The 19,354-nt window shown below is 41.4% G+C and overlaps 1 protein-coding gene across 5 annotated transcripts in view; it reads left to right on the top strand.

Moving 5' to 3' along the window:
* Nucleotides 1-522: 522 nt before the first annotated feature.
* The window catches only part of smad5 (SMAD family member 5), a 49,825-nt gene continuing 30,993 nt past the window's right edge, over nt 523-19,354 (top strand). The window contains exons 1-2 of one of the 5 annotated variants that reach the window (XM_072263866.1): nt 1,569-1,708; nt 7,336-7,488. The gene's annotated coding sequence lies outside the window, so the exon portion shown is untranslated. Of the gene's footprint in view, nt 586-1,062; nt 1,323-1,568; nt 1,709-7,335; nt 7,505-19,354 lie in introns of those variants that run through there. The other 4 variants (XM_072263865.1, XM_072263868.1, XM_072263867.1 and 1 more) reach the window with 4 other exon arrangements.

Here is a 19,354-nt window from a genome sequence, read left to right as displayed (position 1 = left end):
ATATTGAGCTTGTAAAAAGGAGGTATTGTTTTATTTCAGTAGTCTTGCAGCAAACCCCCTACAAAAACAATAACATGGTCATTGAAGTATTTCTTATTCTTTCACATAACCTCCAGTTCAGCATCCACTTATTCATTTTCTCCGCTCAAAGACTCCTCTTTATTTTCTGTCACATTCAATAGATCATCCTTTGCAATCTGCACAACTCCTTCACAGTCTCCAGTACGTACACCTTCCACTTATTCTCTTCAGAAATGTTCTAGTTTATTTGTCCATCTCCACCATTACCCATCACTTCCCATAGATCTTTCAGTACATCCAGACGTTGCTTTATGTCTTCCTTTGCTACTGTTCAGGGTTACAATCGTTCACTCCTAACTCAACTTAACTCAAAAGTATTTGCTGCTCATGATGCTTTCTTCTCTAAATCTAAGGTGGTCCAAAACATATCGGATGACTAATTTGTATATCCTGTTGAAATTTCAGTTGTCTGCCACTTTGTTTCACTCTGACCTCAAATTTGAGCCTTATGCACCGCTCTAGCAAAGCTTAGTGCGAGTTCAAGAAACACCTTATCTTCCCCAGGTAAGTTGTGGTTTACCGTATTCAACATTAACTTATTTCATTTCAGGTATCCAGCACTTGCGGCATTATTATTACACACTTCCAGCATCACTTCCTTTCCCTTTGTAATTTTAGTTACACATTCTGCATCTATACTTTCCCAAACAACTTTGGTTTTCTATCAACACTTTCAGCTTGCATGATCACCTTTTTAATGTACTGGCATTTAAAGAATCTTCGTATTTAATGTAATTTCCTCGCACACGATACAAGGCAAAGTACTACGGAAATCTGAAAAAGGCTGCACATTCTCAGCGGATTCGGTAGCAACCGTGGAGGAAGGAACTGAATAAACCTTTATCGCTGTCCGATGGGGGGAAAAATCACTGACTTAAATCATTAATTTTATTTCGCTCTCCAAAGACGCTGCTGCATACTTTCGTCAAAATCTGTTTTTATCCGAATCTAGGATGCTGCATAGGAAATGGCAATCATTCCCGAAGGTCAAGAGGGCACAACGTTATTAGGAGTCGTCCTTGCTATTAAATAGTAATGCGGTAATTCTGATGTGACCGGGCAATCTCAGCAGTACAATGGTGGATGCTACCAATTAATTGTGTTGTCGTCAGAAACCCTTCTGTACATTCCACGAGCAGCGACTGATTCAGACCCGAGTCACTTTGGCCGGTGGAGGAGGGACTGCAAGCCGGTGGTTTGAGAGAGTGCGGGAGCTGAAGTTTCCATCGCTGAAGGGCACAGTGAGTCGAGACCTTCAGACAACTTTTTTACGAACAAAGAAAAAGCCTTTAAACCTTGAGGGAGTATGTAACCGGAATATGAAGCGAAAGCTCGACTTCACTTAACTTCACTGCACAGTGCGGCTCGGAACTTGTTGCTGCACGGTCGGGTTTGGCTCTCAGTGCTTCCGTCACTGACGAGGCGGGCCAATGATAATTGGCCATTTATTCCCGGTCCTCCCGCTATCCCTCCCCCTCCCCCCTTCCTCTCCCTCCAGGCCGCGGAAGGATACACGGACCGGTGCTCCGCCTCCAGTCTGAGCGTCGCCAGTGCCTCAGCGGAGACGAGTTTTAAAGTTAGGTGGGGAGGATAAAAAAGAAAGGAGAAAAAGTTGAAACAAAGACAGGTAACGTGAAGAAGTGTAGGGGGGGATGTTTGGACGCCGTCGGGTGGTTTTTGCGGCGGTGGCTCGGGCGCTTTGTGGATCCAGAAGTTTTTCCAGTGTCTGACATGGCGTCAGCGTCCAGCCGCCGGTAGCACGCCCCCCCCCTCCCTTCCCGGCCGCTGTTTCTCTCCGGGGGAAGGAAGCTGCTCGGATGGCCGATCGCCTTCGGGTAACCGGACCGGTCTCCGGCACCGGCTCCGCTCTCCGCCGCGCCCGCGTAGTTTGCTGTTCTGGGATCCCCTCCGGTGGGCGGGGGCTGCGGAATGGAGTCTGGGCGGGGCTGCGGGGGAGGTTTCTGGAGCGGGGGCAAATTTGGTGCCAAACTCGGATGTGGGACTCCACCGCTTGCGGTGTCCCGCCCGCAGCTTGCGGGCGTTTCGTACTTTGACGATTGATTGTTAATTTTTTAAAAATATAAATAAGTCCTTTCAGAGCCTCATCTGTGCAGCCTTGAAACTGTCAGCAAAAAGTGGACCATGTAATCAAAGGGAAAACAGGAAGACACTGTCAGTGATTTTTTTTCCTCACTCTGAAATCCGATGAGATGATTTTGTTTTGGGGGAGGGGAGGAATGGGGGCGGGAATATTGGTGTGGGGTCTAGTGGTTGGAGAACCAGAGGAATGTCAAATTCTGTTTAACAGGAGAGTAACAGCTGATCTTGGATTGAGCGATACTGTACTCAGATTATGCCATACTGAAGGCAGGTCACCTCACAGATGTTAATGCAGTTTTAAAATGTAACTAGTCCAAATGGTGGTTTGAATTCATTTCTAGGATATACGTTTGTAATAAAGTGGGTAGCATATCAACCTTGCAAAATACCTTGAGCAGGTTTTTGATGTGGTATAACTGGAAGTCCTGTTGCATTCGTTTATTTTTAATCTGTAATACTATTTGTGCTTAAAATCAGCAGTGTTTTACACATCATAACACTGTATACATGATGGTAATTATTTTCAACTTTAGAGACTCATATCCTTGGGTTAAAATATAAAGCTAAAAAGGTTTGGCTTTATATTGTTTACTGTAGAAAAGGTATCATAATTTTTCTAGAATTACCATTGAAGCTACTCTTCCATAAAAATCAAGCATGAATCCAACAGACCCATATTTTTAAAAGCGGGGTGCTGTAGTCCGCCGTACTGACCTCTACCTTGCCGAGGCACAGCGACAACTCACGGATACCCCTTCTTACTTACCCCTCGATCATGACCCCACTAAGGAGCACCAGGTCATTGTCTCCCACACCATCACCAACTTTATCCGCTCAGAGGATCTCCCATCCACTGCTACCAACCTTATAGTTCCTACACCCTGCACTTCCCGTTTCTACCTCCTACCCAAGATCCACAAACCTGCCTGTCCAGGTAGACCCATTGTCTTAGCTAACTCCTTGCCCATCCTCTGGGCTTCCCTCCCCCTTTCTTTCTCCCCAGGCCTCCCATCCCATGATCCTCTTCCTTCTCCAGCCTCGTATCCCTTTTGCCAATCAACTTTCCAGCTCTTAGCTCAATTCCTCCCCCTCCTGTCTTCTTCTATCATTTTGGATCTCCGCTGCCCCTTCCACTTTCAAATCTCTTACTATCTCTTCTTTCATTTAGTCCTGATGAAGGGTCTCGGCCCGAAACGTCAAAGGTACCGCTTCCTATAGATGCTGCCTGGCCTGCTGCGTTCCACCAGCATTTTGTGTGTGTTGAATATTTTTCAAACATTACTTATGAAGAGCATAAAATTAAGAGGTTATAATTTAATTTAACGTGTGCATCAGATTATATAGTGTTAATTTTAGTTAATTGCAGTAGAGTTTTGTGCATTTCGGATATAAGTGAGGTGCTTATGATGCACAAATGCGAAAGCAAATTTTGTTATTTGGGTTTGAATGAATTCTGGATTACAGCTTTAATCAGTAATTGTGCTTGTGTTGCTGATGTCTGAAAACGTTCTGTGCATTCAAAGGGTAAACTTCTGGTGGTTTCCTGATTTTTGACAATCCTAATTGTTTTGGCTTGATTGAATCTCTGTATTTTAGCACTAATTATATTCTTTCTGTTCATCCTGCTTGTATTCCCTTCTCCATGTTTTTTTTCCCTTAAATATTTTTATTAGTAACTTAATGCTGCAAATGTATTTATAACAGTGCCTTGTGAAAGCATTCCCTAAGTCTTTGTTAACACAAACTAGGGATTTTGATTCATTTAACTGAGAATTTTTATTTGTGAATCAAGTACTCTTTTTCAAAAACAGGGAAAATTGTAAAGCATGAAAAATTAAAAATTCAAAAAACTGAAATGTAAACAGTTTAAAAGTATTCATCCCCCTTTGCTCAGTACTTTGTTGAACAACTTTTAGCAGTTATAACAGGCAGTTGTCTTTTTGGATGAGTCTTGATTAACATTGCACAGTGTGATGGAGCAAGATTTGCCCGTTCCTCCTTGCAAACTTGCTCAAGCTGTGCTAGATTAGTTGGAGAGCGGCAGTGGACGGCAATTTTGAGATCTTGCCAGGGATGTTCGATCAGGTTAAGGTCAGAACTGTGACTGGGCCACTCAAGGACATCAATGTTCTTAATTTGAAGCCACTCCATGGTTGCTCTGCTTGTTCTGCTGAAAGATGAACTTCCTCCCCAGTTCGAGCTCTCTGGCAGAGACTAGTAGGTTTTCATCCAGGATCCCTCTGTTTAGCAGCCTTTATCTTCTAATTAATCCTGACCAGATTTCCAGTCCTACCTCTGAAAAAACATCCCCTTAGCATGATGTTTCTGGGCTCCATCATACTTTACAGGAGGGATGGTGTTATCTTTGGGTGGTGGGGTAGAGATGCATCTCTACCAAAGGAGGTGAAAGGTCCATCCCTTTGCTAGCCTGCAGGTCACCAGAGGGCAAGGTGTAGCACCTGCTTAACAGTCTACACCCCCAACACCAATCAGGGTCTGGTGAAGCACTGGGAGCAGGTGGTGGATAGTTGTATGAGCAGCTGGCAGATGATGCATGGCACAAGTCCTGGTTATGCGACCACTGATGCCAGGCAGTCACTCAATCTCTGAAGAGTATTGATTATTGCTGGGGTTGCCTATCTTGAAAAGATACTGCTCAGAAGGCGGCAATGGCAGACTGTTTCTGTAGATAAATTCACCAAGAACAATCATGGTTGTGGAAGGCCATGATCACCCCATCATACGACATGGCACATGATGATGGTGTGACAAGACCTTCTTCCACGTCTTTACAGTATTTTCTAAATAAAGTTCGCGGATCCAGCCATGAAGTTCCATCTCCAGTTGCAGCTATGCATTTCCTCTACATTAGCTATGGTGTTTATTTTGCTAATTCTACTTTGTAAATTGGCTAAATGTCTGCTGTAATTTGTTTTAGAAATGCTGGTTGCTCAGCTTCTCCATACCTGATCACTGGAGTCTACATATTCTGTTTGTCTTGATTAACAGCTGTAGACATGAGATTTGATGCATATGTTAAAACACTCAGATTTTGGAGCTGGAACAAAATTGAGCCAACTGAGTATTTTGCAGAATGTAAATATTTTCAACTTGTGTAAGTGTGAGGCTAGGGAAGAAATATGCAGAAGCCAGCTGAGATTATTTGCATCATCATTAACCATGGGTGAAGTGCCAATGGCCTAGAAGTTAGAAAATTTAAGGGTGGCAAATTAAAACCTGGGATCTTTAAATCAGTAAGTCTTAACATCTGTGGGAAGGAAGTTACTGGAGAGGATCCTGAGGGATAAGATGTATCTACATCTAGAAAAATGGGTTGATTAATGGAAGTCAGTAATTGTTGTGTGCTCAGTAGATCATATGTTAACAACTTCATTGAATTATTTGATAGGTGACCAAGAAGGCTGATGAGGGCAGGGTGATAGATGTGGTTTACATGATTCGAGTGAGGTCTTTAAGGTTCCACATGATGAGTTAGATTGCATGGAATCAAGCAGAAGATATGGTAGAAGGTCTTTTCTTTGGTCGGATATCCATGCGAGACATCAGGAGAGAGTGTTTGTCATCTATTTCGGTGATTTGGATAAGAATGTACAGGGCACGGTTAGTTAGCAGATGACACTAAATTAGGTGATGCAATGGATATTGAAGAAAGTTATCAAAAATTACTGGGGATCTTGATCAGCTGATGAAGTGGGCTGAGGAACTGTGAGGGTGAGTGCGAAGTGTTGCATTTTTGGAAAGCTGAATCCGGGTAGGATTTTCACAGTGAACAAACTAGAGTGCTGCAGAACAGAGGGACCGGGTGTATAAGAACATGTTGCCTGAAAGTGGAATCACAGGTAGACAAGGTGGTGAAGAGGGATCTTGGCCTTTTATAATTCAGGGCATTGAGTTTAAAATTTGGGAGGTTATGATGCAGTTGTACCCAGCTATTCAAAAGATGTTATAGAAAAATAGAGGGCTATGGTAAGCCTAGTAATTTCTAAGGTAGGGACACGATCGGCGCAACTTTGTGTGCCGAAGGGCTTGTATTGTGCTGTAGGTTTTCTATGTTTCTAACTGGAAAGTGTCCAGAAAAGATTTAAAAGGATGTTGCCAGGACTTGAGGAAATGGTATACAAGTTAGAGTAAGAATTTTTTTTTTAAAGAATGTAAGAGACTGAGAGGTGAATTTGTAGATCAGGAAGGGCATAGACAGGGTAAATACACTCAGTCTTTTTCCCAGAGTTGGAAATTGAAAGAACTAGGGGGCATAGGTTTAAGATGATAGGGCAAAGATTTAAGAGGAATTTGAGAGGCAACTCTTTTAAACAAAGAACTGAGCATATGGAATAAGCTGTCAGAGGGAGTAGTTAGATCCGTATTATAATAACTTTTCAAAGACAGTTGCACAGGTATGTGGATTGGAAAGGTTTAGAAGATTATGGGCCAAACACTGGCAAATGGGACTAGCTTGAATGGGGCATCTTGTTGTGCTGAAGGGTCTGTTTCCATTCTTTGTAACTCTGACTCTAGTGACGGGATAGCACAGTAGAGCTCCTAATAAAGTAACTTAATAGCAAGCATGGTTTGCAATTTCATTGTATTTTGTACATTGCAAAGAAGTAACTTAGAATAGGAGATGCACATTGTAAATTCTGATTTACTTTCTAATCTAGCAAATTTGTGTGTGAACAATGCGAGAAAGTTTGTGGTACATTAGAGATTTCATTAATGGATATTGGCCTTTGCTAAAGCAGTTAATCTTTATCATTGATTTGGCTCATGGGATTAAGTATAATATACTCAAAATGCTGGAGGAATTCAACAGACCAGGCAGCATCTATGCAAAAGAGTAAACAGCTGATGTTTGGGTAGAGACTTCATCAGGACTGAACTCAGTGAAGTGCGGGCACAGGGGGACAAAGGTGAGGCCTTTACTGAGGGCGGAATGTTCTGCCTCAGAAAGGAGAAGGCCTGAGGGAATTGTGAAGACCTGGTATGGATGAGAGCTGGGATTAGATGGGGGTGGGCAAGAGGGTTGGTAGTGTCTGAGGAGAAAGGAGGGTTGGGGTGTTCAGGGAAGGTGGGGTAGGAGGAAGTCCTGATGGAGGGTCTTGACCCAAAATGTCAATTGTTTACTCTTTTCCGTAGATGCTGCCTGGCCTGCTGAGTTCTTACAGCATTTTGAATGTGTTGCTTTGGATATCCAGCATCTGCAGATTTTCTCAAGTATAATAGATTCATGTTTGCTAGGTGGCATGATGGGTTGTGAAGAAGATGCCGATAAACTTGAGGGATATACAGGCAAGTTAAGTGAATGGTAAGGACTTCACAGATAGAATATAATATGTGAGCTCATCACTTTTTAGAAGACAAAATTGTAAATTGGGTAAATGGTGAAAGATTGATGATAGACTTGGATGTTCTTGTGCATCACTGAAAATTAATGTGCATCTTCAGCATACACTTAGGAAGGCAAATTGTATGCTAATTTGTTTGTGAGACAGTTTGAGAACAAAAGTGGGGTTTGCTTGTCCCATTATATGAAGCCCTAACGAGGTTGAATTTGGAATATTTGATACAGGTGTAGTCTGTCCTGGAGGAAGGGTGTGCATTAGAGGTAATGTAGCAAAGCTTCACGAGTTTAATTCTTGACATTGGGATTAAGCTGTCTCTGCTTGTAGAGTTAAGTGAAATGAAAAATGATCTAGTTAAAATCTAAAATTCTTACAGGGTTTAACAGAATTAACTCCACTTTATCCTTGTGTTACCTCAATTTACATTACGCATTCCCAGTTAACTAAAAGTTTTCCAAAAGTTTCTTTTAACCATTGCTAATTATAGATCATATGCTATTTCATTAGCGAACTAACACCAAGCAATTTTGGCTTTGTCACATAACTAACTCTTACAGTTTAACTTGTATGAAATCACTATAACTAGGCAAAGCCACAACATTTCTCAACCCGTGGAAATAACAAGAACATAAATGGAATGTTATTCAGTGTCTCATGCCTGTTCTGCCATTAACCAAGATCATGGTTAATCTTACACTAAGCCCATAGCACTTGACTACCTTGATGTTAGCAAGTTTATTGATCTCCATCTTGAATATACATCTCCATCCTGATGAGGAATGGTGTTTTCCCCTGCCTGTAGGATCTGTAGTTGGGGTCACAGTCTCAAGTGAGGGTATGCCATGCAAATGTGAGGTTTTTAAAACAAAAATATTTGGAGATACAACGCAGAACAGGTCCTACCAGCCTAATGAGCCACACTGCCCAATGACCCACCTACCTAGCTCTATCCTAGTCACAGGACGTTACTATCCGGTACGCCTTTGGAACGTGGGAGGAAAGGGGAGCAACCGGAGGAAACCCATGCACTCATGGGAAGGATGTGCAATCGTCTTACAGGTGGAGCTGAAATTTATTGCTGAATTCTGACTCCCTGCGCTGTAATGACATTGAGCTAACTGCTGTGCTACTGTAGCAGTCCTTTTTGAGAAGAAATAGCTTCAGAATTCACTGCACAAAGTCTGTGGAGGCTGACCATATTCAAGATGGCGATCAAATACATTTGCTATTGGCAAGGTAGTTGTGTGATATGGGTTTAGTGTAGGAAAATGTGAGATGTAGAATTAGCCATGGTCTTGGTTAATGGCAGAGCAGGCATGAGACACTGAATGACATATTCTGTGAATGTTCTAGTTATTTTCATGGGTTGAGGAAGTTGCAGTGGTTTTGCCTAGTTCCAGTTATTTCGTACAAGTTAAACTCATTGTGTGACAAAGCCAAAACAGCTTTGTGATGGTGCAGATGAAATGGCATATAAATCTATAATTAGCAATGGTTAAAGAAAAAATACAGTAAATTTTTAGTTAACTAGTAATGCATAATATAGGAGGTCACATTAGTTACTGGTAAGTTATTGAGGAAGGCAGTTATTGTTCTTTTGACTGTAAATGAACAAAATCAGTTCTGACATTTAATTCAGATAATGGACCGTCTTCATACAATTCTTTTAACAATTGTATTCTCCAAATCTTTTTCATGGTAACATTCAAGATGATTGATACCTTAAAAGTTCGTAGTTCCTAATTTGTTGAAGTAGTAAAATTGTTTAATTTTCACTTCTGGTCATTTCTGGCATCTCCAAGCCTGAATGCTTGAAACTGCATTGAGCAAAACTGTTCCAGATAGTCTTCCTTCATATTTCTTGACAACTATCAGTGACAAAAATCACTGCTTTTTGAACACCAACAGACGCAACTGATGTTACTTAAAAACTGTTCACTGTAGGCATGGCGAAGTGTCCAACGGCCATCCAATTGCAAGTGACTGTTACTAGTTGGAAATTGTTAGACAACAGTCTCCTGCCCTAATTAAGCAGCACAGTGTGCCAATTAAGTGAAAGGAATCCTGGCTATTTTCTGGATTAATTTTTGTTCTAGAAGGGTTATCCCAAATAAGTGGCTGGCCCAGTGAACCAGAATCCACTGTGTATATATAAAAATGAAATTAAATAGGTAGTGCAAAAAGAGCACAAAAGAGGAAAGAAAAAGTGAGGTAGTGTGCATGGGTTCATTGTCCATTCAGGAATCTGATCATGGAAGGGAAGAAGCTGTTCCTGAAACATTTAAGTGTGTGTCTTCGGGCTCCTGTACCACCACCTCGATGATTGCAATAAGAGGGCATATAATGGGTGAAGGTGGTCCTTAATGTTGCATGCCACCTTTTTGAGACATCACCTTTTGAAGGTGTCCTGGATGCTGGTGAGTCTAGAGCCATGTTGGAGCTGACATTGTTTACAAACTTCCTCAGCTTTTTCTGATCCTGTGCAGTGACCCTCCAGACCAGAGGGTGATGAAGACAGTTAAAATGCTCTCCACAGTAATCTGTAGAAATTAGAGTGAGTCTTTAGTGACATATCAAGTCTCCTCAAACTCCTAAAGAAATATAGCCACTGTCATACCTTCTTTGTAAAAGCATTAATGTGCTAAGCTCAGGCTAGATATCTTCAGAGATGTTGACACACGGAGCATGAAACTGCTTACCCTTTTCACTGCTGACCCCTCGATGAGGACTGGTATGTATTCTTTCGACTTCCCCTTCCTGAAGTTCACAATCAGTTCTTTCATGTTACTGGCATTGATTGCAAGGTTGTTATTGCGACGTCATTCGACCAGTTGAACTAATGTAGGCTCCTGTATGCATCCTCATGATTTGAGATTCTGCTAACAATAGTTGTCGTCAGCAAACCTATAGCTGGCTTTTGAGCTGTGCTTAGCCACACAGTCACGGGGGTAGAGAGAGTAGAGCAGTGGGCTATGCATGCATTCTTGAGATGATCCAGTGTTGATTGTCAGTGAGGGGATGTTCTCATCTGCACTGACTGTGGCCTCCTGGTGAGGAAGTCAAGGATCCAGTTGCAGACCGAACTGCAGGTTTTGAGGCTTGTTGATTAGTACTGAGGGTATCAATAAACAGAAGCTTGACTTGGGTATTGCTGTTGTCCAGGTGGTTCACTGCCGGGTGTAGAGCCAGTGAGAGTGCATCCAGTGTAGACTTATTGTGGAGATTGGCAAATTGCAGCAGGTCCAGGTCCTTGCTAAGGCAGGAGTTGCTCCTGGCAATGATTAACTACTCAGAACACTTCACAGATGTGAGTACAACTGGGTGATGGTCGCAAGACAGCTCACCCTATTCTTGGGCATTGGTATGATTGTTGCACTTTTGAAGGAGATGGGAACCTCTGGTTGCCACAGTGAGAGCTTGAAAATATCCTTGAACATCTGCCAGTTGGTTGGCACAGGTCTTCGGTGCCCTACCAGGTACACAGTCAGCCCTAACACCTTGCAAGGGTTCACCCTTTTTGAAAGATGTTCTGACATCAGCCTCTGAGACCTAGATCATAGGCTTATTAGATGGTGCATGGATTTGCTCAGGTGTTTTAATCTCCCTCTCAAAGCGTGCATAAAAGGTGCTGTGCTTATTTGGGAGTGAAGCTTGTTTTTTTTAAAGGGGAAATCTTGCCTGACAGATCTGTTGGAATTCTTTGAGCACATAACAGGCAGGATTGACAGAGGAGGGTCAGCAGATGCTGCTTGCTTGGATTTTTAAAGTTTCAAAGTAAATTTATTATCAAAAGTTTGTATGTCACCATATACAGGCTGGAGACTTATTTTCTTGCAGGCATACTCAATAAATCCAATAACCGTAATAGAATCAATGAAAAGACTGCACCAACTGGGCATAAAATCAGTGTGCAAAAGACAACAAACTGGAAATATGAAAAGATAGAAATGATAATTAATAAATATTGGGAACATGAAAATGAGTCCATAGTTTGTGGGAACATTTAAATGATTCATCAAGTGAAGCTATCCCCTTTATTTCAAGAGCCTGATGGTTGAGGGGTTATAACTGTTCGTGGACCTGGTGGGGTGAATCTTGGGCCAGCTGTACCACATTCCTGGTGGCAGCAGCGAGAAGAGAGCATGACCTGGGTGGTGGGGATTCCTAATGATGGATACTGCTTTCCTGCAACAAATCTGTCTCGATAAGCGCATAGGTGGGCCTTTGACAAGATGCTGTGCATGAAGTTGTGGACCAGGATAAGAGGTTGTATTACAGGAAAGATATTAGCATGGGTAGAAGATTGGCTAACTTGCAATAGGCAAAGAGTGGGAATAAAGTGGTCCTTTTCTGATTGGCTGCTGGTGACTAGTGATTTCTGTAGGGAACAGTGTTGAGTTTGCTATTATTCGTCATTTATTAATGGCCTAGGTGACGGAATTGATGACTTTGTAGCCAAGCTTGTTAATGATGTAAAGATAGATGGAAAGACAGGTGGTGTTGAGGAACCAGGAAGTTTGCATAAGGACTTGGACAGATTAGAAGAATGGGCAGATAAGTGCAGATAAAATCCAGTGTAGGGAATTATATGGTCATGCACTTTAGTAGAAGTATAAAGGCGTAGATAATTTCCTAAATAGAGTGAATTCAGAAATTGGAAGTGCAAAAGGACTTGGAAATCTTTGTGCAGGATTCCCTAAAAGTTATCTTGCAGGTTGAGTTAGTAGTAAAGAAAGCAAGTGCAATGTTAGTATTTATTTTGAGAGAACTAGAATATAAAATCAAGGCTTTATAAGTCAGACCACATATGGAGGCCCATATTGAAGGAAGGATACGCTGGTATTGAAGGGGTTCCGGAGGACGTTGTATGAGAATGAAAGGGTTAATGTATGAGGAGTGTTTGTCTCTGGGCATGTACTTGCTGGAGTTAAGAAGAATGATGGGAGAATTTAATTGAACCCAACCAGATGTTGATGAAAAGGCTAGATAGAGTGGACATGCAATGGATATTTCAAACTGGGAGAATCTAGAACGAGAGGACACAGCTTCGGAATAATAGATGAGTGTCCCTTTAGAAGAAATGAGGAATTTGTGTGTGGTGGATCTGTGGAATACGTTGCCCTAGATGACTATGGAGGCCAAGTCATTGGGTCTATTTAAAGTGAAGGTTGATAGGTACTTAAATTAGTAAGAGCATCAAAGGTTATGGGAAGAAAGGAGACGAATGGGGTTGAGGGGAAAAGTAAATCAGCCATGATTGAATGGTTGAGCAAACTCAATGGCCAAATTCTGCTTCTGTGTTTTATGGTAATTAAATTCTATTTTATATCATTGTCAATGACATCTATTGTTTGGCTGATTGTGAGTAGACTAGTAATTAGCTGCAGTGGATTTGGCCTCGGGTAGGATCTGTTCAGGCTGCTTATATTGTCTGCTAAATATCAGTGTTAAAGCTTGGCTTGAGGTACGGTTAGTTCTAAACACATGTTGTTGGGCATGTTGCTGCATACAATTTGCTCAGCTCTTTTATTCATGCAACATGAGGTGAATCAGATGGATGTGCAATTTGTTCTGTAGCAATGTCTCTGGAGTGGCAAGTCTCAACCAAGTAAGTCAGTATGGTTTATGTAAAGGGAAATCTTGCCTGACAAATCTGTTAAGAGAGTTCTTCGAGGAAGTAGCAAGCAGGGCGGACAAAGGAGAGGGGAGGCAGTGGATGTCATTTACTTGGATTTTCAGAAAGCATTTCATAAGGTGCCACACATGAGGCTGCTTAACAAGTTAAAATCCTATGCCATTACAGGAAAGATACTGGCATGGATAGAGGAATGGCTGACATGCAGGACGCAGCGAGTAGGAATAAAGGGGGCCTTTTGTGGTTGGCTGCCAGTTACTGCTAGTGGTGTTTCTCAGGGGTCAGTATTGGGGCCACGACTTTTCACATTGCCAATGATTTGGATAATGGAATTGATAGCTTTGTGGCAAAGTTTGCGGATGATATGAAGATAGGTGGAGGGGTAGGTAGTGCTGAGGAAGCAATGCAATTGCAGCAGAACTTAGATATAGAAACATGGAAAACCTACAGTGCAATACAGGCCCTTTGGCTGACAATGCTGTGCCGAACATGTACTTCAGAAATTACCTAGGGTTACCCATAGCCCTCTATTTTTCTAAGCTCCAAGTACGGATGCAAGAGTCTCTTAAAAGATCCTATCGTGTCCGCCTCCACCTCTGTCGCTGGGAGCCTATTCCACGCACTCACCACTCTTTTTTTAAAAAAAACACAACAACAACTACTACTTACCCCTGACTCCCTTCTGTACCTACTTCCAAGCACCTTAAAACTGTGCTCTCTCATGTTAGCCATTTCAGCCCTGGGAAAAAGCCTCTGACTTCCATATGATTAATGCCTCTCATCATCTTGTACACCTCTGTCAGGTCACTTCTCATCCTCTGTTGCTCCAAGGAGAAAATGCCAAGTGCACTCAACTCGTAAGACATGCTCACCAATCCAGGCAACATGTCTCGTAAGACATGCTCACCAATCCAGGCAACATCCTTGTAACTCTCCTCTACACACTTTCTATAGTTTCTACATCCTTCCTGTAGTGAGGATTGGAAGAATGGGCAAAAATGTGGCAGATGGAATACAGTGTTGGGAAATGTATGATAATGCATTTTGGTAAAAGAAACGATAGTGCGGACTATTTAAATGGGGAGAAGGTTCCATCAGAGGTACAAAGGGACTTGGGAGTCCTTGTGCAAGACTCCCAGAAAGTTAATTTGCAGGTTGAGTCTGTGATAAAGTATGCAAATACAATGTTGGCATTTATTTCAAGGGGAATAGAATATAAAAGCAAGGAGATGATGCTGAGGCTTTATAAGACACTAGTCAGGCCACACTTGAAGTATTGTCAACAGATTTGGGCCCCATATCTCGGGATGTGTTGTCATTGGAGAAAGTCCAGAGGTGGTTTACGGGAATGAAGGGGTTAACATATAAGGAGCATTTTTGCAGCTTCGGGCCTATATTCACTGGAATTTAGTGCGGGGGATCTCATTGAAACCTACCAAATGTTGAAAGGACTAGATAGGGTGGATGTGGAGAGGATGTTTCCTGTGGTAGGGGTATGTAGAACTAGAGAGCATAGCCTCAAAATTTAGACCTTTTAGAACAGAGATGAGGAGTTTGTTTTTAGCCAGAAAGTAGTGAATCTGGAATGCCCTGCCACAGGTTGTGGTAAAGGCCAAGGTCGTGGGTTTATTTAAGTTGGAAGTTGATATTTGCCTGATCAGTCAGGGCATCAAAGGATATGGCGAGAAGGCAGGTGAATGGGGTTGAGTGGGATCCAGGATCAGCCATGATTGGGTGGCAGAGCAGACTCGATGGACTGAATGGCCTAATTCTGCTCTTGTGTCTTATGGTCTCTGCTTGTGCCATTTAATTATGTCTCATTAGGTAAAATCCTTTCATTTAGTTAAAAGCCTTTTTTCATTACTACTACAACATTTTTTCTTATTTAGACCATGTTAATTGTATGTGTACAGTCACATTCACATATTCTTCCTGCCATGCTGTTTTTTTTGCCATTTAAATCACTAACCTGGTTTTGACTTACTATTTAGCATTGTACATTTCCTCCACTTTTACTCTTCCAAGGCCTTCCTGAATGTTATCTTCATACAGTTCAATGTAAGCAAACCTAGAGCCTTCCTTTGATAATACTCAGTTGCTGAAATGCCACCCGACAGTAATCCAACCAAAATAACTAAAATCAATGTCAACTTCAGTCTAACTGGACTGGAGTTCTGCAGAAAAAGCTCATCTATGGGTTGTGTGTTCAGTCATTCAGGCATCCATCCATTGTCTGCACCGAGCTAAAGCATCTGTGTTTTTTTTCCAGCTGCACTTATTAATGCATATTGTTAGATTTAAATTAATTTGGAAAAAAAAACTCAGGTCATCAAGGTGAAATGCTAATTCTCATTTTCCAAAGATGCCTTGTGACCTGCTTAGCATTCCCAGCATGTTTTGGGATAATTTCAGATTTTCAGCCTCCGAATTGTTATTCCTTCAGGTGTTTAGGAGATAGGAGACATTTCATAGAATTTTCCTGATAGTTTAGATATTGGGTTGTTTCTATGTACCTTGTATATACATTATTGAATTTAAGTTTTTAAAATACTCAAAATATGAATTTCTAGCAGTGTAATGATCCAAATATTCGTGATTTTGTTTTCTGAAAAACACTAAGTGTGTTTCTGCTAAATTTTAAACACTGGCATACATCGTGGCCTTTTACTTAAATTAACTTTAATCTTGTGTGCACTACTTACATGACTTGATGGATTCAGTCCAAAGTATCTAAAGGTACATTCATACTTTGCAGTAGAATTTGGTACAGATTCTTTTGGTAACTGATCATTATGCAGTGCAGGCTTCCCCCACCATCCGAAGGTAGAGCGTTCCTATGAAACGGTTCGTAAGCCGAAATGTCGTAAAGCGAAGAAGCAACTACCATTTATTTATATGGGAAAATTTTGTGAGCGTTCGCAGACCCAAAAATAACCTACCAAATCATGCCAAATAACACACACATCCTAAAATAACAGTAACATATAGTAAAAGCAGGAATGATATAAATACACAGCCTATATAAAGTAGAAATACTTTTCCACAATCATTACTGAACTGTTCTCTGTAGTGAAAATCTCACGCAAGCGTCGTCGGCAGAAAATCTCACACAAGCGCTGTTGGCAGAAACACTCTCTCCAGTAACCTTTAAGCTATGAAGCTGCCAAATCATACCAAATAACACCTAAAAATACACAGCCTATATAAAGTAGAAATAATGTATGTACGGTGTAGTATCACTTACCGGAAGCGCCGAGCACACTGATGATGGTGTGTTAGACTGAGTCGTCGCAGGCTGGGTGGCACGGTGGCCCCCACCCTTCGGGCCACCAACCGATACCAATCCGTGAAGCATGCAGGGGTCCAGCGGTAGCTGGGAGGTATACAGCACATCTTTAAGAAAAAAGCCGAAACAAACATGCTAATTAATTAGGTGCCGCCCGTAATTGTCGGCCCAGATCAGTGCCGATTTCCGATTGCGTTGTCTCTGATCTGGGCCGACAATTACATGTCGGTGGCACCTAATTAATTAGCGTGTTTATTTCTGCTTTTTTCTTAAAGATGTGCTGTGTGCCTCCCGGCTACCTTTGCATTCTCCACAAATTGGTATCTGTCCGTGGCCTGGGGGTTGGGGTGGTGGGACACTGGTGTGTCATCTTGTCATCTGTTTCCATCAGAGCAGGCAGCTCATCTTCTTCTATCTCTGCCCACCTCGATGTCGAAGGTCGAGGTTCGTCGTCTGCTGTGGCTGATGTGGAAGGCTTGCTTGACTGCAGAGCCTCGCGCATTTTTCTATCACACAGTTCTTTAGTAAGGACTCAAGCCATCCTGCAAATATCTCCTAAACCGACGTACCCTTTCAAAATTAAAGTCGTACTTTATCATTACCCATTTGGTTTCGATTGTTATTCTTTTTTCTTCCAATTGCACCAGCTCTTCATCTGTCAGTTCTTGGTGATGGGATGCCAAAACCTCTTCAACATCATGTTCCTCATCTTCCACAAGCCAAACTCACATTGTCCTGACAAAGGGTCTCGGCCTGAAATGTCGACTGCACCTCTTTCTACAGATGCTGCTTGGCCTGCTGCGTTCACCAGCAATTTTGATGTCTGTTGCTTGTCCTTACTTCATTCACCACGATCAAAACACTTAATTATGTCTAGTTTTACCGTAAGTGGAACACCCTTACGAGCTCTTTCAAGCTTTTCCAATACCATAGAACTCATCTTGCAAACGGCTGCTCACAGGCATGTGTTAAAGCAAAGCAGTTCCAAATCTGGGGAAGATCGGCTGCTCGGGGCGTGCTGATTTTTTCACATGCTGGTTTTTTATCGCGCGCTGGATTTTTTTTCGTAACAGTGAAAACACCTTCTGAAAGCGAAAACAGGGTACTAATGTAGGTCTTTCGTAACAGTGAAGTTTCGTAAAGCGAACGTTCGAAAAGCGGGGGACACCTGTATTAGATTTGAGTTTTCTGTTTTACAGCACAGTTCAAAAGAATTAACTTTTATAGTAACAGATATAGGTAAACCTACTTTGATTCCTCCTGTTACTCTTAACATGAAAGAAAATTGTGGGTTTATGACACTTTTACCTCTTCCTCCTGTCATGTGCTCTTTTCCATGTGTGACTTTTTTGATGTCTTTAAACTTTGTTTTGCATTATTTAGATTTGGCATAACAGTTAATGCACTGCAGTATTTGCATGTTGCTCTTTACTCTTTTTGTGCCAAAAATACAATGCTTTGGTCTGGGAAACGGCATTGTTAAATCTGTTAGACCATTTATGCAATCAGCAGGAGTGAAGTGCATCCTCCGCAGTTTAGTGCAATTATGAGGAGGCGGCAGAAATTAGCTCTTCATAAGCAGGAATCAGGTAATTCAAACTAGTAAGGCACAGTTAGCATAATTTTAAAGGTAATTGTTGCAGCATTGATTTTTTTTTGTGTGCCAGCTTAATTTTAACTAAAGTAAACAGAATAACAAATACTGATAAATTTGTCTTTCCTTCCAGTAGACCATAACAAAAATGGTGAAGTAGAGATCTTTAGATGCACATTTAGCACATACTAAAAGGCCCAAATGGAGGCACAAGTTAACCTTTATAAATAATGCACACATTCTCTGAATATAATCTCCCTGGAGGTCAAGTAAAAGCAAAAATATGACATTTTCTGACCTATGGAAATTGTATATTGATTTTGTAGCAAGGGACTTGACTGTTGGAAAATAAAACTTTGTTTCCCGTTAGTATGATTCAGGAAGTCTGATCGTATTGTCATAAGATGTCTGAATAATTCATGTGACATGGCAGAGGGGCAGAGCTGTTCAACTTGTGTTTTTGTAAAAGGGTGAATCAGGAAGGAACTAATAACACATTTTAAAGTACTCTATTGCATAAAAAAAATCTTTGTATCTTACCAGTGGAGTTGCTGCCAAATTTCATAGAAATGTCTTGTGCCATTTTACTGCTTGAGCATCTTTTCAAATATTTATTGCACTTGGATGCATTCAGAAGTAATTTACCAGAATGAAACTGATACATCAACATTGACTTCAGTTGTTCTCTTCAAAATAGCTGGTCTAGACAATATGGCAGCTTAAATGTAATGCCAGTATCATGCCTTGAATAAATTTTAAGCCAGTGATCTTGCTACTTCCAAGTAGAATATTTTGATATATTATTTGATAATGTTAAAATGTATTTTTACTTATTACTTGCCTGTTAATTTTAAGTAGCACATGCTTTTTGGCAAATGATTATCAAAATTTTAAGTTGCCCAAGTGCATTGAATGAAATTTGAAACTGAATGCATAAAGAACATTTTTCTATTTGTAGTATGAACAGATAACTTGTTTGTTCTTAGGGCTGTGAATTCTAATCATCCATTAAGACAATAATTTCTTCCCTAGTCCAGTATTTTTGAGGTGGCTGTAAAATGATAAAGGGTTTAGCAGATTGTGTCACAGGTGGCGAAGAATGTGCTTGAGGGGTAATCATTTTAAGAGATGATGTATTTGTGCCTTCCATATTGGGCTGCTCTGTACTCCTGGAGTGAACTAACTCCCAGCGCTACCCTGGATGCTCATCTGTAATGCTGCTTGTGGGCAGGGGAGTTGCACTTTTTAAAGGAAGCTTTGAGAACACAGATTCTCAACCTTTTTTATGCCATGGACCA

This window comes from Mobula birostris, chromosome 7 (genome assembly GCF_030028105.1).
Source record: "Mobula birostris isolate sMobBir1 chromosome 7, sMobBir1.hap1, whole genome shotgun sequence".
Lineage (NCBI taxonomy): Eukaryota > Metazoa > Chordata > Chondrichthyes > Myliobatiformes > Myliobatidae > Mobula > Mobula birostris.
This window is presented reverse-complemented; position numbering and strand designations above follow the sequence as displayed.